We start from the raw sequence: 21,395 nt of genomic DNA, 5'->3' as shown, positions 1-21,395 counted from the left end.
CCCATCCAGGGTGAGTTGGGAGGCAGGACTGGTTCTCCACCCCTTTGTCACCCCACACATACCTCAATACTCCCTAAGGCTCTAAACTTCACGCTGCACCCCCAGTGCTGGCAAAGGGCCTGGCTGACGCTGATTGGTCAATAAATGATACTGAGTTTCATGAGACTGAATACAGACCCAGGCGTGTTTGCTCCAGTAGCTTCCCTTCCTCCTTCCCGTTCACTTTGGCAGGAGGTCATCTGCGATCTCTCTGGGGGTGAGTATTATGTGTGCCTTGAGATGGTTCCCAAGGGCCGCCATATGGACCCACACGTGCCGCCAGGCTGGCTTTGTGCCCCCGATCCTGAGCTGTCGGTGCAGATAGGGGTCGAGCTCACAGACCCCAGCCAGGTAAAACTACCTTTGGTAGATGTGCAGCCAGGCCTGGAGGCGGACTGGGGAACGTCGGCCGCTAGGGGGCCTTGTGCTTTCTGGGCAAATCATTTCCACCCTCTGATCCTCATTTTCTCCTCTAACAATAAGGCCTTTTGACTGGACTCTTCTTCCATCTCTGATGTTGCACGCCCGGTGACTCTATAATGACCCCTGTCAGAAGCCATCCTGGTGGACAGGGACCAGGGTAGAAAGATAGAGAGTCAAGTCCAACCAGAGGTCAGGACGCCGGACTTGCTGACCAAGCTGAAATACTTCCTGCCACACCCAGGGCTCAAGTGGGACAGAAAAGCCCAAAGCTCCAGGATCTACTTTAACATCCCTGCCAGGCTGGAAACCTCTCTCCTTTTAAGCTGTAAAAGATGTGTTCCCCGAGACAGATTCCCTCATCTTTAATCATTTTCCACCGTCTCTGGCCACGAGCGGCATCAAAGGTGATAAATTAGACTCTGTAGATAAGTTTTCCTCCAGAGCCACATGTTAAACCCAAAGCAGGCCCCAGCTCCGCTGAAATCAGAGTAACCAAGAAAAGCCCTCGATGGCAGAGCGCTGGGGTCACCCAACCCAGAAGCGTGCGGCTGCCTCCCCCATCACCACCCGCCTCGGCGCCTGCGCACCACCTGGGCCCGCTCTTCTCTGAATTACAGTAAAATGAAGGTGGAGAACTCATTGTTTTCTATCAAGGGCATGGCCCACAGACTGGGAAGATAAATCACTGGAGGAAGATGAAAGTAAAATGCAGCTTCATTCAGGGAGCCAGGGGGAGAGAGAAAGAGAAAAGGTTACAGTCTCTTGCAAATCAGTCCTTTACAAATCAGGAATGGGGAGCATGTAACCCTCTCTCTAGCAAACACAACCCCTCATCAAAACACACCTCAGGGACATACTGTGGCCAGTTACTGAGAGAGGATGAAGGGAAGGGGGACAGAGGTTCAAGGAATGGGGGAGGGGGAGAGCAGCTGAGTCAGAAACATATGAGGAGAAATAAGGCAAATATCAAAATCAGGGAGAGAGAGAGAGAGACAGAGAGAGACCACGAGCAGCAGACCCCACATTCAAAGAAACAACATGCAGACAAAAACAGGGAGACATGGACACAACACAGACACTTGTTGTGATGAGAGACAGAGATGGAGAAGCCAGAGTGAGAGCAAGGGGCACGTGAGGGGGGTGGAGGGAGGCCGAGACTGAGCTCATCCAGGAAAATAGCTATTTGAAGTAAACAACAAGGCCATCAAGGGTTGTTGTTTTTGTTGTTTCCTAAAGAGACAAATATTTCCAGAATTCTTTTTTTTTTTTCCTTCAGAATTACTTTGGAATGCATTTTCATTTCTGCCTAAACTTTGAGAAGCACAGACATTCTTCAAAATCTATCTTCTTCATTTGCCGGAGCAGACACTGCTCGTTTATGGTCCTGGGAAGGAAGACGTGACACCTCAGGTACTAGCCTTTTATGATCAAGCCACCGAAATCTTTGAAGCACCTTGTGTTTTCATAGCTCTCACCTCTTGAGCTAACTGGCCACATTCAGCTCAACCTGTCCCATCCTTGAAGTGAAACCTCATTTGTTCAGAGATAACTGATTTGGAATCAGGAATGGTTCAGGGCCAGAGCTGACCACTCCATTCTGCTGGGGACAGAGTTTGCTGATGAGTTTGCAAATGGGTAATGAAAATAAGATGGCACGCGACAGTGCGGAATGAATGAATGAGAGGAGCGAGTGCCAGGCGCTCTGGTCACATCATACCCAGCAGTAGTTTCCCAAATGTGCCAAATACTCTCACGTTTTGCTGCCAGGAACGTTGCCTCTTTCCTCCTCTGCTTCTGTCTGGTAAAACCCTCCCCATCCATTGTTCAGCACTCGATGTGTATGTATTAAGCACCTCTGCTGCGAATCCCTTTCCATCCGCCTCTTACTCCCTTGCAGGCTACTGGCTCCTTCCTTTAGGTCCCTGACACCTGTAGTTGCTCTGCTGTAGGGCTTAGCATTTCCCAGTAGAGCAGGCTTTCTCAACGTTGGCAGTATTCTTTGGGGGCTGGGTACTGCTTTGCTGTGGGGGGTCTGTCCTATATACTGTAGGATATTTAGCAGCATCCCTCGCCTCTGCCCTCTAGAATACAGCAGCCATGTCACCCCCAGTTATAACAAATGAAAACATCTCTGGTCATTGCTGAATGTCCCCTGGGGGGTAAAATTGGACTCAAGGACACTGTACTAGAATGAGAGTTGTGTTTGGGTATGTCGGCCCTCAGAGAGGGTGCATCCTCTGGACCCTAAGTGGTGGAATGGCACCTGGTATAGAGAAAGCGCCTGGATTCTGTAGAGGAATAAGCCAGACAGTTGGACCAAGTCCATTGAACTGGCCAGTTGAGCATATGACATGTTGGCCATTGAAATAAGAATGTGTTGGCACCTGAGATCTGTAACCAAATCTATAGGTCTCTATTGAGTGCTGACCTACTGTGAGCTGTGGGGGACATGTGTGAGGAATATAAAAGAAGATGTTTTACATTTAAGGCACTTGTGATGATCTAGTTCATCAGAAAGTCCTGCAGCCCTGGACACTGATGTAGAAATAGCAAGCAGTTTACAATGAGTTTCTGAAGCCGGACCCTCCATAAGGGGCTGGGGGAGGGGTTAGAGCAGGGAAAACCAGAGTGGGCTGCTATTCCTGTGGAGGGCTTGGGACTTGAATGAGGACAATGACATTGGGTAAGTGTGGTGTGGCCCAAGATCCAGTTGGCCAGGCCCAAAGTTGGGTCTTGATTCGGAGAAGCCGAGTGTTTCCAAGTATGTCCTGAATAGCCTTTATTGGGGTCACCGGGTAGAGTGGTCACAAATGCAGATTCCTGGGCCATCCAGCCTTAGTGAATCCCTTTTGCTGGGGTGGGCCCAGGACTCTGTATTTTTCACAGGCCCCAGATGATTCTGATGCTTGATGAAGTTTGAGACCTCCTTCTGGCAGGGGGGCGGGGGGCGTTGACCGGTCTTAGTAATAACCTTGATCTTCCATTGTGTGCAGCCTGTAGCGTTTATACAGAAGTCTAACAGAAGGGATCAGTACATAGAGAGTGGCACCGGAGTGCCAGGGTTCAAGTCCTGCCCCTGCCATCTCTAGCCGTGCCACTTTGATCAGTTTCCTTGAAACCTCTGTGCTTTCATCTTCTCATCTATACAGTGGGATTCGCAATGTCCCTGCCTCGTAGGATCTTTGTGAAGGTTAAAGAAGTCAATACATGTAAATGCACAGCGTGGTACCTGACAGGTAGCAAATGCTCATTTGCTAAATATTAGTCATCATCATTATTACTATTATGTTAGCATTTGATGTTCGCGGGAGGTTTGAATTATGGTCATTAGAATATGGTCTGCACTGCTCTCCTCAGCTTGCTTTCAGTTCCTCCAAACCTGAGGTTTAGCTGGCTCCTTGCTGCTCCAGTAGGAAGCGGGGCCTGATGCTCTCTGAGTGAGGGGAGAGGCAGCAGTGGACACAAAGGAGCGTTCTGGCAGGGTCAGGTCCCTCCTGGTCTGCGGCTCTGACAGGAGATACTTCTTGCCTCCCTGGCTCTGGGGCAGACATATTGGAGGCCCAGACCTCTTCCTGGCCTTGCCAGATGGCAGTGTCACTCCTCAGCAACTCTCTCCCTGAGGGGTCCTGAGCCAGAGCAGGGAAGAAGGGAGGGCAGGAAATGGCTCCATCTGTATGAAGGCCTATGGCCTTGGCCCTCCTATTTATAATAGGGTGACTCTGCGTCCCGAGCCCTGGAGCACGACCCGTCTTCCTCTGAGCCTCAGGATGACCCTGTAAAGTGGGTGGGGTGGCCTTACCCATCACATTTTATAAAAATGGTTATTTATTTTTGAGAGGGTGAGGAGGGGCAGAGAGAGAGGGAGACACAGAATCCGGAGCAGGCTCCAGGCTCTGAGCTGTCAGCACAGAGCCTGATGCAGGGCTCCAACTCATGAACTGCAAGATCATGACTTGAACCAAAGTTGGATGTTTAACCGACTGATCCACCCAGGTGCCCCACCCATCACATTTTATTAAGTTTACTTATTTATTGTGTGTGTGTGAGAGAGACAGAGCAGCAAAGGGGGAGAGAGAAGGAGAGAGAGAGAGAATCCCAAGCACACTCTGCCTAGTCATCCCAGAGCCTGACATGGGGCTCAGACTCATAAACCATGAGATCATGTCCTGAGCTAAAATCAAGAGTCCAAACCTTAACTGACTAAACCACCCAGGCACTCCTACCCATCACATTTTATTTTATTTTATTTTATTTTATTTTGTTAGGAGTATTTATTTATTTTTGAGAGAGACAGAGACAGCATAAAGTGGGGAGGGGCAGAGAGAAAGAGAGAGAGAATCCCAAACAGCCTCTGCCCTCTCAGTGCAGAGCCCTACACAGGCCTCAAACCCACGAACCTGTGAGATTATGACCTGAGCCGAAACCAAAAGTCGGATGCTTAACCAACTGAGCCACCCGGGCGCCCCTACCTATCACTTTCCCGAAATAATAGCTTTCTTGAGCTAAAACCCACATACCTTACAATTCACCCTGTTGAAGAGTGCAGTTCAGTGGTTCATAGTGTGTCCACAGAGTGGCGCATCCATCCCCACTGGCTAATCTTAGAACATCTCCTCGCCCCCAAAAGAACATTTTCATCACGCTCTTTCCCCCTCCTCCCAGCCCCTGGCAACCACTCATCTACTCTCTGTCTCTAAGCATTTGCCTATTCTGGACGTCTCGTATAAATAGGTTCCTACAATATGCAATATTTTGTGTCTGCTTTTCCCACTTTGCATCATGTTTTTGAGGCCCACCATGTTGTAGCAGGTCAGTGCTCCCTTTCGTTTAAGGGGCCAAATAATATTCCATCGCACGAGGGTACCACATTCTGCTTGTCCATTCATCAGGTGATGGACACTTGGGTTGTCTATTTTGTCTATTATGAATAATACAGCTATGAACCTTTGTGTCCAAATTCTTGTACAGATGTATGTTTTCCTTTCTTTGGGGATACACCTGGGGATAGAATTACTGGGTCATGTGGTTGCTCTACATGTCAACTCCTGAGCAATTGCCAGATTATTTTCCAAAGTGGCTGCACCATTTCTCGTTCTCCCTGAAGTGCGTCAGGGTTGCAATCTCTCTGCATCCTCGCCAACACTTGTTATTATCCGTCTTTTTTATTATAGCCATCCTAGTGAGTGTGAATTGTATCTCATTATAGGCTCATCTCACTTTATAAATAAGGAAATTAAGTCTCAAAGAAGTGAAGCAGCTTGCCCAAGCACACTCAGAGAGCCCGAGAGGAAGCCGAAATTCAAATCAGGCACGTCTCCCTTCCAAATTCACATTTTTTTTTTCTATTGCATCAGGCAGCTCTCCAACTAGATGACTTTGGGCCTGGCCCAGGGTCTGGGTCCAAGCGGTTCCTGGGATTCACATCGGTCACAGGGCAGGGACGTCCTGGCGGTCAGCTGCTCACTGTCCTCTCTCCTGGCCAGGCTTCCAGCCGATACTCATTGATCACCTACCATGGGCCCAGTTCAGGAGATAGAAATAGGTTAGGGAAGAATCGATTTCTTGAGGTGTTTCCTTGAATGAAAGATGGATTTTATTTTTTCAGCCTCTAGATTTATTATTTGCCAGCAAATGGCCAAAAGCTGGCTTGAGGGAGAAGCGGGAAAAGAAGGGAGACGGACCCCTTGCAGGAGGCTTGGAGGATGGTGGTGTGAGCCAGTTTAAGGAAGGTTTGGCACCAGCTGAACTTTGACCAGCTGAAAGACCTGGCCAGAAAGAAGACGGCCAAGTTGTGTGTGTGTGTGGGTGGGGGTTGGACTACCTTCAAGGATGGGGTTTAGCAAGTGACTGAGGAGGGATAAAAAGAGAGAAAAATTGAGGCTGGTCAGGATAATGATACCAAATGTACACTTTCTGCTGAGTATTTTAGGACAAGGCACTGCTCTGGGTGCATTGTGTATTCTACAAGACGAAGGTTAAAGTCTTATTTTATGGATGAGGAGACCAAGGCTCAGAAAAGTTCAGTGCTTCAGTGAAAGACACACAGCTGGCAAAACTCAGTCTGACTTCAAACCCCATTCGTGTAACCACTGAAATATATCCTGAGTGAATCAAAGGACCCTTCTGGGGAATGTGCTGTCAGGGATACTGGAAAATGGAACCAGTTCAGCCTCCCCTCTGGAAGGCTGGTATTTTTGGAAATAGAAATGTTCTGGAGCTGACGGTTTTCCCTGTAACGATTTCAGCCTGTTTGGGCTTTCACACTTCAGTTTACAGCCTCAGTCCCTGATGTTTGCTCACTTATTTATTCTTTTTTACAGGAAAGAGAAGCCAATGAATTTTTAATCAAATTGAGCTGGAGTATTTGACCAGTGAATCAGAAAGGCTTCCAAGTCTTTGGGTGGAAGTGGTGGAGGGGAGAGAAATTCATTCCCATCTGCCCGGAAGGAGGTTGGCACTGCAAGGAGTGAGGCCCTGGGGGTTGCGTCGGGTCTGGCTCGAGAGAGCAGACTAATCCCGCATCCTTCACGGCAGGCTGTCCAGGCTCCCTGGGGAACTGTGTCGCTGGGGGACAGCAGCTGATGAAGGTGCTGCTGGTGGATGACACCCCAGCTGCGTGCAGAGGGTCCAGCCCGGGGGCGGCAAACTTCCCTGTAAAGGACCAGATAATTTTAGGCTTTGCGGGACACTGCGGTCTCTGTCATCGGTTCCTGTCATCCTCCTTCCCCATTCTCTTTTCCTCCTGTCCTTGTCCTTTTTCCATAAGCATTTAAAAATATACAAACTGTCATTATTAGCTCATGGACTGTACAAGAACGGACTGTGGGCCAGACTTGCCTGCGGGCCATAGTTTGCAGCCCCTGGTCTAGAGGTATCTTGGAAACTAGCTTGGATGAATTGCTTACATTTGGGGGGCTTCATATAATATATTTATTGAACACCTACTGTGTGTATGCCTTCTTTCAGAAAATGTTCATGTTCTTTGGAATGGAAAAAAAATGAGGATGAATCCAGAAACTCAGTTCCAGTAGCTGTGGGTGTGAAGTGGGAGGAACAGCAATGGGCTGGGAGAGAGGAGGCCTGGGTATCTGGCCTACTTTGGTCGCCAAGGAACCTGTAGAACTACATCTGTAAAAACGAGGCAGTAATGCGTTCTTTGCAGAATTAAATAAGCTCAGGGATAAAAATTTTGAAAAGCGCTATACAATAGAAGCTATATTTAGACAGATGGGAGTTACAGGTAACTATGAATAATTGATTGACAGTATAAAACTGCAATACTAGAGCTGTCACAGGTTAGAAGAGAAAAGAGTTTGACCGAGATGCTGTGATTTGGGATCTACAAGTTAAGCATGTATCAATTAGGATTGAGGTTGGCTGCGTCCTGTAGGAAACCCAAAGTAATAGTGGCCTAAACAAGTTGTCTCTCTCGATTAAATTGCGAAGAAGGCAGTCCAGAACTTGTAGGGCAGTCTACAGTGTCAAAAACCCAGGATAGATCTTTTGCTCCATTATCCTTGCATGTAGCTTCTATTCTACAAAGTTACCTTATAGTCCAAAATGGCTGCTAAACCTCCAGCCATTGTATCTGCATTCTAGGCATGTGAAAGGAAGAAGGAGCAAAGAAGAAAACATATACTGGCAGCCTTTTAAGGAAGTTTCTTAGAAGCTGGCTCCAAATACTGTCATTTATATCTAATTGGCTATACCTAGCAGCAAAGGAGGCTAAGAAAGTCACTCTTTATCCCAAATGGCAATGTGCCCAGCTAAACCAAGAAGTTCTGTTTTTATTTATTTAATTTATTTTTTAAAAGAGAAGTTTGTTTTATAATTTAAAAATTTTTTTAATGCTTTTTATTTATTTCTGAGAGAGAGAGAGACAGCATGAACAGGGGAGGGTCAGAGAGAGAGAGGGAGACACAGAATCCGAAACAGGCTCCAGGCTCTGAGCTGGCAGTCAGCACAGAGCCCGACGCGGGGCTTGAACCCATGAACCGTGAGATCATGACCTGAGCCGAAGTCGGATGCTCAACCAACTGAGCCACCCAGGCACCCCTTCTTTTTTTTTTTTTTTTTTAACTCTCTGGATAAAGCTGTTTCAAAATAATGTATCTCTTAAAATTATGAGAATGTCTTCTGTATTTAAAAGTTCTACACTACTGTGTTTATTAAATGGTTTTGTTGCTATTGCTTTTATTGTGACCATAATCTTAGTCTCTGAATATTAGTTGTGAAAACNAGTCAGCACAGAGCCCGACGCGGGGCTTGAACCCATGAACCGTGAGATCATGACCTGAGCCGAAGTCGGATGCTCAACCAACTGAGCCACCCAGGCACCCCTGTTTTTTAATTTTTATTTTAACATTTATTTATTTATTTTTGAGGAACAGAGAGGCAGAGCATGAGCAGGGTAGGGGCAGAGAGAGAGAAGGAGGCACAGAGACCAAAGCAGGCTCCAGGCAGAGAGCCTGACGCGGGGCTCGAACTCACGAGCTATGAGATCATGACCTGAGCCGAAGTTAGCCGCTTAACCAACTGAGCTGCCCAGGTGTCCCTGAAGTTCTCTTTTTAAAGAGGACAATGAATACTGCAGTGGGCAACTAGCTATGCTACCGCAAGTAGCAAATTCCCAGGAAGGATGGGTGTCTGGGTGGCTGGATCAGGGAGGGCTTCATCAGGGGAACAAGACTGAGCCGGACCCTGAAGAAATGGACTGAGTTTTAAGTGGTAGACGTAAGTGAGGAGGGCACTCCAGGCAGCGGAATGAGTGTAAGCGAAGGGAAAAGCACTCAGCATGGAGGAAGGTAGTGGGCAAGCTAGTCTAGCCGGGAGCCCTCCCGAGGAGGAGGTTTGAGAATTTGTACTGGAAAAGGTAGTAACAGCTAGCTGTAATCAGTTCGGGTCCTCACACCTTGGGTCATGTACAGCTCCTTGGCCACTCTGTGACTCCTCATTAGCTCCTTCCCTTGTCCCGCTCTCTCTTTGCTATGTCATCCATGTAGCGTCCTTCTGCCCGGAGGTGGTCTCAGGGCCTTTTGGGTGGGCCCCCTCAACACAGCCCTAGTCCATCCCCTCCCCCTGCATCCACCCAGTCCTTGGTGAAATCTGGCATCTTTGCTCCACTAAACTCTGCAAGTGGATATGGCTTCCTGCTCAGCAGTCTCTCTTTGTTCATCTGAGGACATAGGCTGAGCCAGTGGTCTCTTGACTTGAGACTTTTTCAGGGTGAGTTGGGCCCTAGTCTCTGTGTTCGAGCTCTGAGGGCTTGTGGGTCAAAATATCTCTCCTTCTGGCTCCACGGTGGGGTCTTGCTTGGCTTGGGGACATGGAGATGGGTGGGTGCAAGTCACCTCAGTCCTCACCATTAGCTACAATGTCCCAAAACTCCCACCTCCCTCCAAGTGCCTCAGTCAGTCTCTAGCTTCCCCTTCTGCACGGGCTGGGATGCGAAATGGGGCTGGGGTCACAGAGCCAGGGTGGGGCCAGCCTGAGCACGTCCTGCCTGGGTGATCCAGCATCTCCCTTAAGAATGTGTGGGTACTCAAGGGATACAGAAATGCTGAGGCATAGGAGCACATGTACCCCAATGTTCATAGCAGCACTCTCCACGATAGCTAAAACATGGAAAGAGCCTAAGTGTCCATCAACAGATGAATGGATCAAGAAGATGTGGTTTATCTATACCATGGAATACTACATGGCAATGAGAAACAGTGAAATCTGGCCATGTGTAGCAACATGGATGGACCTTGAGGGTGTTATGCTGAGCGAAATAAGTCAGGCAGAGAAGGACAAATATCATATGTTTGCACATATAGGAGGATTAGGAGGAACTTGACGGAGGAACAAGGGGGAGAGGAAGGGCGGAAATGGTGGGGGAAAGGGAGAGAGGCAAACCATGAGAGACTCTTGAATGCTGACAAAAACTGAGGACTGATGGATGTGGGGGGGAGGGGGGAATGGGCATGGAGGAGGACACTTGTGGGGATGAGCACTGAGTGTTATGTGGAAACTAATTTGACAATAAACTATTTGTAAAAAAAAAAAAAAAAAAAAGAATATGTGGGTACTGGCGCACCTGGGTGGCTCAGTTGGTTAAGTGTCCGACTTTGGCTCAGGTCATGATCTCATGGTTTGTGGGTTCGAGCCCCACGTTGGGCTCTGTGCTGACAGCTCAGAGCCTGGAGCCTGTTTCAGATTCTGTGTCTCCCTCTCTCTCTGACCCTCCCCTGCTCACACTGTCCCCCCCACTTCAGAAATTAAAAAAAAAAAAAAAGAATGTGTGGGTATTTCGCGCCTGAAATTCGCAATTTTGGGACCTCAGGGGAGATTCCAAAATAGCAGAGCAAGTCCTCACGGAATGTTCTGCTCAGTATATTACATTTATTGACCTCTAACCACCCATCGGGCACCTTAAGTCCATTACCTATGAGGTTGTTACAAGTGAAGAAATGGACAGGAGTGAGGACTGGAAAAATCATGAAAAGAGAGGTCAAGAAAGAGCTGGGGCCAGATTGAGAGGTTCTTTCTGCCAGGCTCAGAAGCACAGACTTTCTCTGTGCACATTGAAGGATTCTGAGCAGGTTGCGATGTGGTCCTAGTTGTGCTTTTGAAAATTTGATCTCAAAGTAAAGTGTGGGATGGACTGGGAAGAGAGGGACAGATGTCTTCCCTTTATAGTGTGAGCCCCAGGAAGAGGTTGGGTATGGGGAGAAGAAAGAGGAGAAAGGGGAGGTGGGGGAGAGAGATGAAAGAGAGGGGGTGAGGGGGAAAGGAGGCAGGAGGCAGGGGAAGAGAGAGGGTTTGGGTACCCTATTTCTTTCTTCACTCGGAAGCATACAATTCCTGGGTGCCCAACACGTGTGAGAGAGGCTCAGATAAACAATGTAGGACCATCCGTGGTCCTTGCAGAAGCTCACAAAGTGGAAGGGAAGAAGGAGGAGAATGCCCGTGGACATATGCAAGGTCTCTGGGACTTACAAAGGGCTTTCACAAATATTACCCCGCTAGATGCCTGCACCTGTCACCTGTTCTGTGCAGTAAGCAGAACAGAGATTCTCAATTTCACAGACAAGAAAACTGAGGCACAAGCAGATTCACTGGCTCACAGTTACACAGGTAGGGGGGTGGGGTAGCAAACCTGGGACTCAAATCCAATGCCTTTCATCAGGCACATATAGGAAAGGTACCCAGAGCTCTAAAGGGTGTGCTGTTGGGCAGAATAGTCAAGGACGGGGTTCTGGAGTCAGACTGCCTGGCTCCATTTCAAACTAGCTGTGTGAGCCTGGGGCAAGCTTCTTAACTTCTCTGTGCTGCAGTGCCTTCATCTGTAAAATGGAGGAACTGGTGCCTATTTCCTAGGGTTGTTTGAGGCTCACTCAAGATACTGTAGGCACGTAAAGTGCTCAGTACAGGCCTGGCCCAAAGTAAACACTCTGTAAGTGATTCTACCATTATTGTTATATTTTGAGGTGGGTGGAACAGGCAGGACACTCCAGGCAGAAACAATGAGCCACCTCAGGAGGTAGCAGGGACCCAGGCCATCCTTTGGACCTTCTTTCCATGTCCAGACCCCCTATAATACCCTGTGCTTAACCTTTGCTTCCTCTCCCGCATTTTCCTCCCATCCTCTTCTTCGTCTCCCTTTCCTTGTCCCATCCATTTCCCCCTCTCCCCTCTGATGCTCCTTGCTGTTATGCTGGAAGCCCTGGGTGCTAAAGACTTTGCTGACACCTCCCCATTCTCTCCATGTGACTGTGGGCCAAGAGCCAGCCTTCCAAATTGCTTTGACATCCACTAAGGAGCACGTTCCAGAAATATCAGCTGTTCACCAGGTCTGCTAAAGGACATGGACAGGGCATCTGGATTTTCCTGGGGGACAGACGTTTTTGTAGGCAAATGTCTCCCTCCTCCTTATGCTATTTCTCCTCATCCTTAGTCCAAATGGTCTCTTTTTATTAAAAGAAAACATACATACACACATGTACACACACACACATACACACACACAGAGAAGAGAATATTATTACAGTCTGCCCTCTGGTTTCATGGAAGGAGAGAAGGGAGAATGGACTCTGTGGTTATCACAGCTATTAGTGGGAGATTATTTGTTCATCAGCCCATAAAAAGTTCCTAGCCTTGGCTAAGGTAATTACCAGCCTAGGTGGTTGGCCACACTGGGGCACAGGGGAGGTGAGGCTGTCATTTCCAATTTACCAGTCTCCATTTGCTCCTGGGTCAAGAGGTTCAAATGAAAAGGTTAATTAAGAGTCAAGGGATTTGCTCATCAGGTTAAGTCATGTATACACAGCAAAAAGGCCATGTCTACCCATGATAACTGCTTTGAAAAACCAATTCTATTCTGCATGCATTTATTGACACACACACCTCATCTCTCACTTCCACCCCCTCCCCCAACACATTCCCATCTTTTCTGGAACATGTGTGTGCTAGGCTTTGTTCATTACAGGGGATAGGGGAGCAGATAAGGCATGGGTGCTACTTTTGTGGTACTCATTTGGGAAATGAGGCTCATACCAGGATGAAGAGAAGCCTACAGATGCATAGCCATTTGCCCTGGGCAAATCACCTCCTTTGTCTCAGGGCCAGTTGGAGTAGATCCACAATGTCTAATCATGATGATCTATGATGGAGGATGGATGGCTGGTCTGTGTCAAGATGGTCTTTAACCATCTTGGACAATTCTTTAAACTATGTCCCCTCCAGGGATTCTGATATATGCCCCCCACCACCACTCAGAATTTTCCAAGTTTATTGATATATGTAGTGGGGATGCTGTGGGTACCCTGATCCTTCCTGCAGGACCAATGTCTTCATTCCTCTAGCTGCTGCAAGTCTTGGTAGAAGATGACTTTCATCTGAGTCCCTTCCAGGAATTGCCCTCAGCTAAAACCGCCATCTTACTTAAGGTCATTCCACCTCCCTGCTTCCTGATGGCAGTGTAATAATCCATCTATGGATATGGGGGTGTAAATACCCATCTCTTTGCACTCAGAGGGGTCACATCAGTCCAGAGATCTCTGTAGGATAGGCTAAGAACTTTGTTGAAACTTCAGATCAGTTCAGTTCCTCTCTCTGCCCAATTCTACTTCCTTCACTCTCTCCCCCTGCCCTCACCCCTGGTTGTTGATGCCAAAGTACCCTCCATAAATCTCCTTTATGAAAATCTCCATTTTAGAGTGTCTCCCGGGTAACTCAACCAGGGTTGGGTTTAGGATCATCAAATCCAGTGAACACCAGGGCTGTCCATTAATTCAGCAAACACATGTTTGGCACTTGTGATGACTCTAGCCCTAGAAGTCTTCCTGGATAAGGAAGGATTTCAAGAGGGCCTTAAAGGCTAGGCAGAATGTGGAAAGAAGGAGGAGAGGAAATGAACTTAATAGAATCATTGTTTGTGTTGTGGTGGCCCTTACTGTTTTCATGTCAGCTTGCGGAGCATCCCTCATAACAGAGACAATAACAAATGAGTGGATTTTTGAAGTTATCCTGAATGGCCAAGATTACTCTTTCTAGCTCTAGAATGGCACGATCTAATCTGTAATGGGTGCTGGATTATTGCCCATTGAAAATTCTATTGTGTTCCCACTGGCACACCTTCTCTCCTCCCCTTTAAAGTGACTTACTTCTACCCAGAATTGAGCAGGAGGAAGTCCTTCTAAGAAGTTCCTAGCCCCATGGTATTATTTGCAGCCTTTGTCTTGAGCCTACCATCTCACCCAACTTTGAAACTTCTATTGTCTTTGGGTGCTTCAGCTGCTGGTCTCTGGTCCTGTCCCTTGCCCAGGGCTTTTCAGATTCTCCTGGACTCTCATGATTGAGGTTGCCCTCCCAACTGTCAGCTTTTGATTCCCTCCCCACTAACAGTCCAGGCATGTTTTTTATTCCATCTGTCTCCTCTCATGCCAGTCCATGTGCAGCCCGGACTCTATCCCAGCATTGCCCCAGGTGGCTGGGTGTTCTGCTGGCCTGTAATCCCATGACCACAGACCAAGTTCAGCATTATTGGGAAGGGTATCTGCAGCTCTTAGGGGAGTTGGGTCTGTGGCTCTGGCTGGAGCACATGACTGAAATGGTTTCATTCTAAACAAAACAAGAAATGTTGTGAGGTCCCTCATTTCCAGTGCCCTTCATTTCTACTCCCAACTGTCATGGTGGGGCTTCTGGGTCCTGTGCAGGCTCCCAAGAAAATGGCAGATTTGAGCAGAGCCAAGCCCTCAGTGAGGCAGCTGGAGGCTTGGCATTGAAGGAAATCAGGAAAGAGACATGAGAAACAGAAAACAGCATGGGAGGGGGAGGAAGAGGTGGAGAGGTTCTGTCCGTGGTGCTGAACAACAATCCCAGAAATAATTAGTTGGGCTTCTATTTGAGTCTCAGCACTCAACCGTGTACTGTGAAGAACCCAAAGGACATAAGGAACCAAGTTCCTGCCATAAAAAGTCCTTTAATCAAGTTGGAGACAATAAAACACCCTCATGAGAAAACATAGGAAAAATCCTCAATGGTCCATATAATGACAGGTCTCAGAAAACTGCATGGGAGAAAGGTTTTGGCTGTCTTGATAAAGTGATCCCTGAAGCAAGCCCCATTTTAGGGTCTGTGCCCTTTAGAGAAAAAAAAAATCCACTTTATAATGAAATGTTCTTTCTTTAGTCACCATAGCATCCCCTAGAGTATTTAAAGCCTAAAGGTCTTGGATATAAACTAGTTGATCTAACTGCAGCAGTTTAAATTTAGGTGCTAATGCTATGTTTGAAATGTAAGCACGTGATTGGCTTTTTAGTTATGTCTTTAAAAAGGATCGGTGGGCAATTTTTGTCTGGATGCCCATCCCCAGACAATATGGCCATGGTCTCTCAACCCTTGCTTGTTACAGTCACACCCAGCTGATCCTGTAAGCAGGAGGCTCCAGAGGCTCACTGCTGAATGCTGTCCCTTCTCAGTTCTTCCTCTACCCTCAGCATTGTCAGGACCTGAGCATGATGGGACTATGCTCATTCCCCTTCTCCATTCCCAGTATGTGCCCACCCCTTGCCTTGAAAGGGGAGAGGCTGCAACTTTGGATTCCTTCTTTAGCTAGGGACCTCCCTGCCTACCCCACTGGGTATCAGGATGGACAGGAGGAGGCAGCCTGTCTGCACCTTTATTCCAGAAAGTACCTTTGGGAAGATCCACTGCTCACAGAGGAAAGGAACTGCTTTAACTCTATCATTGAAATGGGAAAAGCTGATATTTCATCAGACCAATATACTGATCCCTGACTAAATTGCTGTATGAGGGACAGGTCACATGTCTATTGGCCCCAGTTTCTCTTTTAAAACAAGAGGAACTGACAAGATGATTGAGCAGGGTTCTTGCTGGTTCATTTTCAGTTTCTGAATCAGAACATGTTGGTTTGGTTCTTACTTACACTGGGCACATATATACTTCATCCATCTATCTACCTAATCCCTGAAGTCTCAACTCCCTGAGAGCTAATACTCAGGGAATTCTCTATCTATGGGCATACTTTTAATTCTTTTTTTGATTTTTTTTTTCTGAGAGAGAGAGAGACAGCATGAGCAGAGGAGGGTCAGAGAGAGAAGGAGATATAGAATCTGAAGCAGACTCCAGGCTCTGAGCTAGCTGTTAGCACAGAACCTGACATGGGGCTTGAACCCACAAACTGTGAGATCATGACCTGAGCCAAAGTTGGACGCTTAGCCAACTGAGCCACCCAGGTGCCCCCATACTTTTTATTCTTATGTGAGTTTATTTGGTGTTCTGCAAAGATCTAGGCTAGACAATGTGGACCTTGAAGGAACGCTTCACCCATGTCTCCCCTGGGAACTTAGTCAGCCTTACTAACAAGCTCCTTTCATTTCCATTAACTATCAAGAGAAAAGGCAGGAGGCATGACCAGCCCCAAAGCCTCACCACCCTGGAATGAGAAAAGAAAGACAAGAAAGAATAGATTTTCACTCCTATAAACAAAGGATTCATTGACAGGGCTTCAGGAAGGGACTGAGTGATACCAGGAGGAGACTGGTGCAGATGGGAAGGTGGAGATAAGACATAAACCCCAAATCAGTATGTGATAAAGATTACCCAAGGTTTTCCAAGAGAAGCTTTTAGAAGAGGCATTGAAACCAGATTTGTGAGAAATGGAGATAATCATATATCATAAAGACAAAAGCTGTAATTGGCAAGTCGAATGTGTCTGCGGTGCGGGCAAGCTTAGTAGGCTCCAGTGGGCCAGGTGAGGAAAGTGTGAGAAGTATGTGGTGAGATGCAGGATGGTGGAGTGGACAGATGACCACGATATTGCATGCTAGTGTCTAGAGTTGCTTCAATAAGAACAAGAGAGGTGTTGGTCTTGATGCTGGGTCTCTGTGGGTTGAGATTTTGTTCTGGGACTCTTAAACTTGGGGGGACTTTAGGGCTCCAGACATAAGTTGGTGTGAGTGTGTGAATATGTGTGGAGAAGACAAGGGAGATGGATTTCATTTAGGTCATTATGGTTTGATCCAAATTAGTTTTAATTTGGTCAAGCGAATTAACTCAATGTTTATTAGCAATTGGTAATTATCTCTAACTCAACCCAGGCCCCAGGGACTGGCTATCAGGCTGTGTAATTATTTCCTTGCCAGGAGAAAAGAGGATGGGGCTTCACTGTTTGGTAAATACTGGATTGGGGAAGATAAATGCTTTTCTTTTTTCTTTCAGTCCATCACTTTTGTTATTCTTGATTGCGGCCCCAGTGGATGTTACAACACCACCCCTAACACATCCTTGGAAATGCTGTCACATTTGGCATGGCTGGGGACAGGAGAGGAAATGCTGGGATGGATACCTGGAGGAGAGTCTGGGGTTCTTCTTGGAGGGAAGCTCAGTCATATCTGGATGGGAAGTGGAACTGCGGCAGCCATGTAGAGTAAGCCATCTCCTACCTCTCGCCTCCAGCCTCAGTTCTTACCCTATTTTCAGATGCTAAACTGCCTTAACAGAAATCCAAAACCCTTCTCTTCCGGGTCTTTCTCTTGCTTTCTTCCCAGTGGCATCAACAGTGAGGAAGTGCTGTGTTTCACCACTCCCTGTTCCTACGTGCCCCATCTGCACCAGCGGCCAGTCTTGGGAGCTGCAAGAAGGATGGGGAAAGTATGTTGGGTCTCTTGACATGAGTGAGTCACTCTGAGTGGGAGTAGATGACAAAGAGAATATGACTCAATGAAGAGAATAGAATGTGGGTGAAGGCAAGGGGTTTGCACATCTTTACCTGCCAAGGAAATATGGAAACCCAGGGGCCTTGGGGAGGGAGCAGTTGGTGCCCATTGATGTTGGCCTGATGGCCTTACCGTTCTCAGGTCTCTCTCTGTGTTGCCCATGTGTATGGTGCTGTCTTCTGGATCTTGTCCCGTCTGCATTCTTGGCCACTTCCCTGTATATTTTGTCTTGGCCCCTTTAGCCCTTCTTAGCCAGTATGGTTGGTGAACAGAAATTTCAGGGAATCTTAAACCAGTGCCCTTCCCCCAGCTACTGGGTCTACATCTATCAGAGGAGTTTGGAGCTAGTTGCTGGTGTCCTGGCCCGAGTTTTGGATCAGAGTCTGCCATGAAAGACTCTTAAGAGTCTATCTCAGTTACTGGACATGGCAATCGCCTGTGTGGCTTCTCTTTTTGGAAAATGAGGAGAGGGATATTATCCTGACTGCTGTAGGCGGCTACACCTTCAAGGCCAGCACCTTGAAAGGAGCAGGAGGAAAAAGTGTTCTGAGGATGCCAAACTATATAAGGAAAAAGAGCAGGGAGGTGCTGTGACAGACACATAGGATTGACCATCACTGACCTGAGGGCCTTTGCACATGCTATTCCCTTCATATAGAAGCCTCCTCCCATATATTTGGATGGCCAATTTCCTCACCTCCTTTAGGTCTTTGTTCACATATCATCTTCTTAGGGAGGCCTCCTGACCACACTACTTTAAAATATCACCCCACCCCCATTATTTTTTATTCTCCCCTCCTGCTTTATTTTTTTATCCATATTACTTATCGCTATCCAATATACTACATCTTCTATTTATTTACTATGTTTACTGGATATCTCTCTCCACTAGAGTGCAGGCTTTATGAGGGTAGGGGATTTTGTCTGTTTTATTCACTGCAATACCTCCTATATCTAGAAAAGCACCTGGCGTGAAGAAGGTGCTCAATAAATCTTAGCTGGACTAGTAAACTAATGAAGGCAACTCTTGTTTTAAGTTCATTTATTTATTTTGAAAGAGAGAGAGAGCACAAGTGGGGTAGAAACAGAGAGAGAGAGAGAGAGAGAGAGAGAGAGAGAGAGAGAATCCCAAGCAGGCTCCACACTGCCAGTACAGAACCTGATGTGGGACTCAAATTCATGAACTGTGAGATCATGACCTGAGCCGAAATCAAGAGTCAGACACTTAACCAACTGAGCCACCCAGGCACCCCCAATGAAAACAATTCTGAGTGCTGTTCAAACAGGTTATCAGTCCAGGAATGTGTCACCCACTGTAGCAGATGTAGTCTCAGACTGGGATTCGGGAGAGCTGGTCTCAAGCCCCAGCCCTGCCCCTCACCAGGAGTGAAGTCAAGATAAGGTAGTCTATCTTGCATTCCTCCAAGCAGGCGCCCCCCCCCCCCCCCGAGATAGTATTGGTCTTTGGCAGCCTGGGGCAGCCTCGGTGATCCTGACCTCAAGCCAAGGGCACTGCTGTGACTGTCTGATCCCACCCTGTTTCATCGGCTTCAGAGCTTAGGGTGGGAAAGGCTGTGTAATTATTCCCATTTTGCAGGTGGAAAGAGTGAGGCCCACCGTGACTAAGTGGGTGTGGAGAAAACAGACCCATGGAAAAAGAACTGGATTGGAGGTTGGGCCCTGGTGCGGGCTCTGCCCTAATTGGCTGTGTGACGTTGTCCAAGCCTTTTCACTTTTCTGGGTTTCTTCCTCGTTCTGTGGACCAGATCAGTGACTCAAGAGTATTTTTTTCCATCCATGACTACCTGGGCTTGCCCCTCCCTTGGGCTCTTTTAGGACCACCCCAGGAGCTGTAAGAGGGCAAACCCTTCTCCCCCTGTCCACAAAGCTCATCAGAACGATGACCAAGAATGGCATTGCGAGCATCTGTCCTAATTTATATAACCCAGTTCAAAGCTTTTGCACCTGATGTTTAGGAGCAAATGATGTACCAAGCCCTGGGTCACTGTCTCAAGGAACTCCAGCCTTTCCGGGTCCTGCTGCCCGGGGGACTAAGGCACCCTGATTCTGGGTTTCTGGCCCAAGCACTCATCCATTCCTGGGTGCCTGGGCCAGGGCTGGGTGCCCAGCCTCCAAATCCTTCATTGATCGGGGGCTGCTGCAGCCCCCGGTCACCACCTCCCGCCACCTGGACACCAGCCCACTGCGGATGGCCAGAAAAACTGGTCAAATGCCCAGATCCCTCTGCTGGGCTGGTGCAGATTCCGCTCATCACCTGTCCTGGCCCGCTCCCTGGGGCTCTCAGCTGTCTCTCCCCACAACTCCACGGCTTTCTCTGAGTCTCCAGTGAATACCGCCACGCAGGAAGCCTAATTTACCAAGGCTTGCAAGGAGTCTCAGATGCTAATGGGCTCCCTGGGGACGACAGGCTGGGGCGGAGGCTGGCAGGAAAGTCATGCTGTGTGGCTGCTCTCACCCTGGTGCGGAGTCCCACGGACTACCTCGGCTGGTGCTGCTGAGAATCCCTGATCAAGGTCACTCCTACCTCGGCGGGGGGGGGGGGGGCGGGGGGCGGGGGGGTTGGCCGGGCTCAAGGGCAATGCTGGATTGCCCTGCGGGGGGCCTCTAGGCAGCACAGAGGGCCTCCCTGCTAAACCCAGACGGAAACTGTTTCTTGCCCTAGGCCCAATCCAGGGCTGATTCCAGAGTCTGAATGCAGTGGCTGCAAGACCAAGGTGCACCATTCTGCTGGAATTTGAAACCAGAGGGAGAAGGAAGAAAATTACCACTTACTACGACCTGGTGGATGATGGTGACTTCTTCAGGCCCCACGTCATTCATTCCTTACTTCCCAACGGCCCCCTGCTGCAGGTGGCACCCTACCATTTACAGGCACAGACTGCCACTCAGAGAGAGCAAGTAGCTGGCCGAGGGTAGCACAGCGGGCCAGAGACAAAGCAGGAATTCCGCCAAGCCCATTGCCTAAACCCCAGTGAGGAAAGCCAGGAACTGGAACTCCATTTACAGATGGAGAAAAGGGGACTCATTTCTTCCTGCCCCAGCCCTGGATGGGGGAAGACCCTCTTCCTGCACCCCCCCCCCCTTGCCTCTCCTTATGAGAGTCCAGCCAGGGCAGTGTCTTTTTTTGTTCAAGAAAGAAGAGAATCTTAACTTCCTGCCAGCAGAAATCAATAATTTATGAACTGCTATCCCAGCCGGGGCAAAGAGTGATTTTTTTAAAAAATGCTTCTTAAAATACTATATTAATAAGTATTCTAAAGAGTGAAAATATTTGAATAGGGGAAATGAATGTTTTACGAGCTGGTGGGGAAGGAGTCCCCTAAGATGGGCAGGGATGGGGCGGAGGGGAGCGGGAGAGACTCTGGGACTGCATCTGGCTCTACTGTGCTGAGAAGCCAGAAGCTGCCATAACTCAAAGGGCAGAGTGGGTGCAGAACTGGGCCCAGCCAAGGGCCTGGAAGGGCCTCCAGCCCCAATGCTTGTTAGGTGCTGGACACATATGTCCAGGTCTAAAACTACTGTGGGTTTTCCATTCTGGCCTCTTGGGACCTGCCCCCCCCAGAAGAGTCCCCCAGGACTTCCTTCACCAGGCGGCAGTAGGGAAGTCATGATCCTACAGCCATATATTACCGCTCAGTAGATATTTACTCTCCTGTCTTTGCTGGGAGCGGATTATACTGCTCTGCCCCT

The 21,395-nt window shown here is 48.2% G+C and overlaps 1 long non-coding RNA gene across 1 annotated transcript; it reads left to right on the top strand.

The window, feature by feature from the left end:
- The first annotated feature begins 1,728 nt into the window (after window positions 1-1,728).
- Window positions 1,729-20,817, top strand: LOC120244265. The gene is made up of 4 exons (XR_005531518.1): window positions 1,729-1,872; window positions 17,188-17,395; window positions 17,517-17,619; window positions 20,368-20,817. It is a non-coding gene; the product is annotated as an uncharacterized LOC120244265 (long non-coding RNA).
- The last annotated feature ends 578 nt before the right edge of the window (window positions 20,818-21,395 follow it).

The sequence above is a fragment of the Hyaena hyaena genome, unplaced genomic scaffold (genome assembly GCF_003009895.1).
Source record: "Hyaena hyaena isolate Hyena2069 unplaced genomic scaffold, ASM300989v1 scaffold_378, whole genome shotgun sequence".
Classification (NCBI taxonomy): domain Eukaryota; kingdom Metazoa; phylum Chordata; class Mammalia; order Carnivora; family Hyaenidae; genus Hyaena; species Hyaena hyaena.
This window is presented reverse-complemented; position numbering and strand designations above follow the sequence as displayed.